The sequence below is a fragment of the Echinops telfairi genome, unplaced genomic scaffold (genome assembly GCF_000313985.2).
Source record: "Echinops telfairi isolate 266 unplaced genomic scaffold, ASM31398v2 ScPeMD7_7458;HRSCAF=8496, whole genome shotgun sequence".
Classification (NCBI taxonomy): domain Eukaryota; kingdom Metazoa; phylum Chordata; class Mammalia; order Afrosoricida; family Tenrecidae; genus Echinops; species Echinops telfairi.
This window is the reverse complement of record NW_022111358.1, coordinates 48,690,486-48,697,521: the sequence shown is the minus strand read 5'-3', so window position 1 is coordinate 48,697,521 and position 7,036 is coordinate 48,690,486. Positions and strand designations below refer to the sequence as shown.

The 7,036-nt window shown below is 56.5% G+C and overlaps 1 protein-coding gene across 1 annotated transcript in view; it reads left to right on the top strand.

Annotated features, from left to right (window-relative positions):
- The window catches only part of RBFOX3 (RNA binding fox-1 homolog 3), a 257,622-nt gene that overhangs the window by 151,563 nt on the left and 99,023 nt on the right, over positions 1 to 7,036 (top strand). The window contains exon 2 of the mRNA XM_045299844.1: positions 3,206 to 3,245. The gene's annotated coding sequence lies outside the window, so the exon portion shown is untranslated. The remainder of the gene's footprint in view (positions 1 to 3,205; positions 3,246 to 7,036) is intronic.

Below are 7,036 nucleotides of genomic sequence, written 5' to 3'. Positions count from 1 at the left end.
TGGACGTGGAGAGAGAGCTCAGCTGAAGAAAGGAAATAGAAACACACGCCCCATCGAGGCCATTCTGGCTCACAGTGACCTGGAGGACAGGGTCGAGCCGGCCCCGTGGGTTTCCGAGACTGTCACTCTGTGCGGGAGTAGAAAGCCTCGTCCTTGTCCTGAGGAGCACATGGTGGTTTTGAACTGCTGACCTTGCAGGTAGCAACCCAATGCATAAGCACAGGGCCCTCGCCCCTAGGGCTTGCCCTCACTGAAGAAAAGACTCTGAGACTAAGAGAATGGCCGTCAGAACTCGCCCCCACTCCCCCTATCAGCCGAAGGCTGCATGGCTGTGGCCTGGTATCGCCCATCTTCCTGGAATGGCCAGTCCCTCTGGCTGAGCCTTCACACTCCACTTCCCTCCTCCAGGTGACCATGGGAGCTTCTGAGGGGCAGGCAGAGGGCGTCTGGCTCTGACCTGGGGAGGGGAGAATGCCTGCCGCTTAGCAGGAGGCTCCGGCCACCAGGCCAGCCTTCGAGTTCAGCCAGGCCTTGGTGCACAGGCCTCCCACTGGGCCCCACTGGAGGGGTTGGCAGCAAAGTCCACTGTGGTTTTCCTACATCTGAGCCGTGCTCAGCCAAGCCGTGTCCCCTGGCTTTTTTGTTATATGTATAAATAGACTTCATTCTTTAGAGCACTTGCAGGTTCGTAGGGAAAAAAAAAAACTGGTGCAGTGAGTGGAAAGAGTTTCTGGCTCACTGCCTGACTCTGCTCCAACCATTCTGACCCCAGCACTGCGGTGGGTGGCCGGCAGGAGGTAGCCCCACCAAGATGGCACTTGTTGGTGTCCAACCCAAGGCTCGCTCTGTCCCCTGGGGGACGTCCTGGTCTCAGCTTCTCCACTGGTCTTCTGAGCACCCTCTGTGGCAGCCTCCTCCTGGTACCCTCTTCCCCCATCTGTGTCCCCTGGTCTCCACACGTAATATGCCCCTGGGACTTGTCTCTGCATCTCGTAGGTGATTGGTATTCGACCTCCCACCCCCACCCCCCGCATGCATACATCCCCATGAGCCTACCCCCAAACACCTGACTCCCAGATGGCAGCACCCCCACAGGTGTGGGGGGGAGGGTCCCAGCACGTGTGCTGGGGGGACAGGTCACCCAGAGCACCCCCTGCCCCCAGTATTCCCACCTTGCCATCCTCTGTCCCCCTATCCCGTGGATGGACCCACAGTGACACACTGTTGCTAACTGAAGCCGGCAGGGACAACAGGGTTCCTGTTCTCTGGGTCATCAGGCCCTGGGCTTTGTCGACTGCAAGATGCCAGTGTCCACATGATGACACCACAGAGGCCAGTGTCACTGCCCCAAAGTTGTCCCCTTCCATTTTGGTTCTCCCCAGGGCGGGGCTGGCCCTGTCCCGGTGGGAAGTCCCGAGGGCCTGGCTGCTGGCTATGCAGTTCCTGCCCCACCGAAGCCGGCCTCGGTGCTGCCATCTGGAGAGTGGGGACTGGACGGGTGGTGCCATGCTGAGGACCATTGAGAGGTTGGGTGCAGCCGCAGCAGCGTGCAGGGTACTGTGCTAAGGAACCATGTCCAAGGGGTCAACCGGCAAAGCTGAAGTGGTCAGACGGGAGGCTTGGGAGCAGTGTGTCTACACACAGGGCAGGAGATGGCTCCGAGGACAAAGGTGGGGATGGCTGCACAGAGAGGCGTCCGTCTCATCAGCGTCATGGACTTGTGCTTGGGGGTCAGTGGGTGTTGCTCTGCGTGCATGCTCAACAACAGCCATTAAACATACGCACACATAGCACACACACACCATGCACATACACACACACATTTACACACACAGAAAGCACACACATACACACCATCCACATCCACACAGCACACACATACACACACCACACATATTACACACATATACACACATACATATACACTCACACATACCCACACACACAGACAGCACACACATCCACACCATCCACATCCACACAAACAGCACACACATACACACACACCATGCACATACCACACACACATGCAAACATACATATACACGCATGCACTCACACACAGACATGCAACACACCATCACATACACACACCACACATACATACACACATGTATACACAGAGACATACACAGACACACAATACATGCACATGCACACAGACACAATAATGGCAGCGAGTGGTGGGCTGGAACCGCCGACCTCGGCGTGGGTAGCAGCCTGCTGCTTTCCTGCCTGGACACCAGGGCCCCTTCACAGTGTTTCTTAAGGTGATGCTGATGGAGATCACGTGCGACTTTTCTAGGTCTCAAGAAAGAGCTTCTGTCCAATGGCCTTTTGACTCCAGAAGCCATAGGCTGGCTCTAATCCTCCTTCTGCTGAAGGGGCAGAAATGGGGCATGACCGGGCTGGTGGGTGAAGTGTTTCTGCACGGGGTGATGGCAAAGTCTGGATGGAGATGTGACGCGGGGACACGGCTCTGTGTGTTGCTCCCCCTGGTTGTTTGGTCTGCAGGCTTCGTGGTCTACCGGTTTCCACAGCCCAAAAGCGATGGCAAGCTGGGGGGCGGGGGGCACGTAGAATTAGCTCCATAAGCGAGCTCTGCCTTGTAAAGACAGGCACACACACCAGTCCCTCAGGGCGCACTTGTGCTGCACAGGCTGCATGTCATTCTCTACGTCGTAAGTACTGTTACACTGAAATCACCAGGGTTCCTTGCGCCGCAGGAACAGAACCTCTAGCCGATGTGCTTGGCGCTGTCGAGCCAGCTCTGGTGCACCGCGAACCCATGTACCACAGCCTGAATCCCCACCGGGGTGGCGCCGTCCGCACCGTCATTGCGATGTCGGGGCCCACTGTTGCAGCCCATGTCATGGCGGGTCTTCCTGTAAGGGTCTCCCACCCTGAGGGACGACAGTCGGCTGCACTCAGAGTGAGGGGCCAGGGAGCGAAGGCCAAAGGTCACGTTCTTAGAGCTGCAGAGAACCTGAGTTTGGCAGAGCTGCGTGGAGGTGGCTGGGGTAAAGCACAGAGGCCACACGGGCAGCACTGGCACCATCGGGGTCTCCCTGGGAGCCCCTCAGCAGCGCTGCTCTGGGGCAGAGCCGGCCAGCCATGAGCAATCAGAGTCCCGGGGGGGTCAGAGGGAGGCCGCTCGGCGACAGTGCAGATTGTAATCCTCTCTCCTTTCTCTCTCTTTCCCTAGAAAGCCCAGAACACCTCGGGGACACGTGACTGAATAAAAGGTACAAAGGCCCCCTCTTTTTGCACAGGACCGCGTGTGACAGATGGGAGCGTGTGGCGCAGCTTGGTTGCTGCTGCTAACAGTGCAGTGTTTCAGGGAAGGGAGGGGAGGTGGGGGGCTGGGCTCAGCCCCTCCGTGGCACCCCCTCTCTGCTCCCTTTGATGGGGAGGGGGCAGCAGGGTAGGGACGAAGGGTCAGGAGTTTGGTTTTCCGACACAGTGCTCCACCAAGCGGAGTGGAGCCACTCTCCCCACCCTGCAGGGCCCCCACCCCCACCTTGGCTCTCCGTGGACAGCGAGGACTCTGGTCCCCAAGGTCAGTCGGGGCTCTGGTTCTGGGCGGTGAGATCCTCGAGGGGCCCTGTGGTCAGCTCAGTCCTCCGTGTGGACGTGCCTTGGAGGGATTTGGGTGTCCCTGGCTCCATCCTGACCCCGGCCTGCAAGGGTGCCGCTCTGCTGTGCTGTGTGGAGGGAGGGAGTCTGTCAGTCTGTCAGCACCCCAGCAGCATGTGCTGGGGTTGAACGAGATTGACCACCCCCAGGGGTCGGCACCCAAGGACAGCAGGTAGGACAGTGCCCACATCAGGGCAGAAAGCATAAGAGCTCCCTATGCCCGAACACTTGAAAGTGGTCTCTGGACAGTTGTTGCCCCATTTCCACCATTGGCTCAGCAGAGGGCTCCGTGGAGAGCCCCCTGTGGCAGGGCATGGGGCCACCACGGGGCTGGTGTGGAGAACAGAGCTGGTACCCAGCCGGGCAGGCACAGCGACAAAGTGGAACTTGGGGGCCCTGGTCATGTGGCTGTGTGTGGTCTCCCTCCGTGGGCGCAGCAAGAGCCTGTGGACATCTGTGCCGCCCCCCTCCCCGGCGTTCCATGTACCGGTAGTTCCCTGGAGGAGGAGAGGAAAGAGCGGTGTGTGGTGGTGTCGTGGTTACACACTGGGCTGCTAACCAGTCAGCTGTTCAGAGTCACCTGGGGAGAAAGAGGGGGCTTTCTCTTTCTGCAGAGTTACAGTTGCAAAGCCCAGGGGCAGTTCCCTGCTCTCCTATAGGGTTGCTCTCCTATCAGGTCGCTATGAGTGGGAACCTACTCGACTGGCAGTGAGTTAGGTTTGGGTGTTATAGTCCCACTGTGTGTTCACATCCAGGAGCCGGGCCTCGCCTCACCAAGCCGCCTCCTTGAGACATCATGTGTGTGGACTGGGTCTTACCTCGATTCACTTGGGAGGGGGTCTCCAGGTGGCCTTTTGTGGGCCCACGACTGGTCCTGTGCTGTGCGGAACGGGCCCAAAAGTGCCAAGCAAGGAAGCGGGGCGGTCTTGCCCATCCGTTTGCTTCCGTGCAGCCTGGACATTCCGAGAGGCAGCGCGGTTGTCAAGCATATCAGCAAGCCCTTCCTTGCCCTTGTCGACAGCAGCGGCCACGCCTGAGCTGGACGGGGACTGCCCGGGCGCCCCTCACCAAACAGGATGCGGACCCTTGTCTGTCTGCATGAACTTTCAGACGTCCGAATTCTTCCGTGAGCTCCTCCCTGGGTCAAGAGTCTTGGTGGTGCGACGGGGAAGCGCAGTGACACGAATCAAAAGGCCCCGTATCTGCCCCGCGCCAGCCCCAGCCAGAGGTGGCCGTCCACTTCCGTAAAGATCTCCAGTCTCGGAAACCCTCTGGGGCAGCCCTGCCCCGTCCTGTAGGGCTGATGCTGGACAGCAGTGGGTTAATTGGTAGGTGTGTCAAGCTACATCATGATGTTTTAATTCTCATCTGGTGCTATTGGGCGGACGGCGGACTGCGACTACAAGGGCAGTGGTTCAAACCCTCGGGCCGGCCGCTCCCCGGGAGAACTATCAGGACACATGGGAGCCCATATAGGGTGACTGCGAGTCCACATTCATTTGATGGCAGTGAGTTCAAGAAGACCCATGGAAGGAGCCTAGTGGCACCATGGTTAAATCAACTCCACTGCCAACCGAAAAATCCGTGGTTCGAACCCACCAGCCGTTCCACAGGAGAACGATGAGGCAGTCTTCTTCCGCCCTGGTGTGTAGCCTCAGGAACCGAGGGCGGGGATTCTACTCTGTCCTGTAGGGTCACAATGAGTCGAGGGTGCTTGACAGGCCCGGGGAATCCACTCAGCTGTCATGGCTTTGATTTTGGTGCTTTAAGGGCCAATGATCGTGCCCAACATACCTCCTTCAGCAAAGTGTCTACTCACGTCTCTTGCTTGTGTTTTATTGGGGGATTTGTTTTGTTATTACTGCTTTGGGGGGTACTCTCTACCTCTTTGGGATGCAAGTCCTTCACTGAGTATCTATGTTGTAACCATTTTCTTCCCACGGGTAGCCTGCCTTCTCTGTCATCTGGTCTCCAGGAAGTGCAGCTTAGCTACTTGCTCATGAGAGAGCATGGTCCCAGGTTGGCTCTCACAGTTTCTTCTCCTCAGGCTTCCGGGTTGTCTGTTCAGGTCTGTGGCCCACCGTGAGTGGGGTCTTGTGCATGGCATGAGGTAGGGATTGAGGGCTGGGCTCTGCAGATGGTTTGCCAACAAGAGTGCCACTCATTGAGAATATGGCCCTTTCCCGTTGAATGGCCTTGGCACACTTGGCACGTACTTGTGGGTTCACTTCCATTGTCTAGATTCCACCACAGAGGTCTGCTTGTCTACCTGGACCCCACCGCGCCATGGCTTTTTGTGGCTTTAGAAGTTGGGGGAATCAGGTAACGTTAGCTCTCTGGTTTGTCAATTCTCTTCAAAAGTTGCTTTGCAGCATTTCAAAGGGATCCCTTGTGGTGCAGTGGGTTACACGTTGGGCTACTAACCACAAGGCCACCAGTTCGAAACCACCAGGCGCTCCGCGGAAGACAGATGAGGCGTTCTACTCCCATTAAAGAGCTACAGGCTCAGAAACCCACCACAGGCAGTTCTACCCTGTCCTATAGGGGGTTCTGTGAGTTGGAATTGACCCAATAGCAGTTAGATTATTATTTTTTTTTTTAGTTTTGCAATTCAGAGCCATTAAACTGTGATACGAAGTTTAGAATTTGCATGTGAATTTCTGCAACAACAAGAAAAATCCTACTGGAATTTTGATTAGGACTGTATTGATTTATAGACCAGCTGAGGAATGGCTTACATCTTAATGATATCTGTTTTCTGGCCCATACACCAGGAGTGCCTCTCCACGTGCGGCACGGATTCTTTGGTTCCGATCAGTGCATGGGGCTGGGACATCCTTATTTCATAGGTTCTGGTGCTATCGTTGATGGTACTTTTACTCCAATTCCTACTTGGTGCTCAAAAAGCAAAAACCAAACTCACCACCATGAAGTTGATTCCAATTCATAATGGCCCCCATAGGACAGAGCTGAACCTCCTGGTGAGTTTCTGAGAGTGTACATCTTTCAAAGAGCAGACAGCTTCATCTTTCTCCCTCGAAGCAACTGGTGGGCTCGAACCACTGAACTTGGAACCCACCAGAGGGCCTGGCTGCTTGTTGCTTCAGAAGAGTCCTGGGAAAGTCTGCTCCTTTGCATTCCATTGCCCACCAACTTTGTGAAGCCCCTCCTGCGAGCATGTGTTGATCCGTCGGCAACATCGGTCAACGCCCGTCCTCCTTCCTACCGGTAGCTCCTGTGTAGATTCCATCAGGCTTCCAGTGTAGCTGATGGCGTGGGCTGTGAATCGAAGACGGCTTTACCTCTCTCCTCCTGGGGTGCTCTGGAGGCTGTGAGATGGCCAACCACGAAGTTGGCAGTTCAAACCCACCAGCCGCCCCTCGGGAGAAAGATGAGGCTG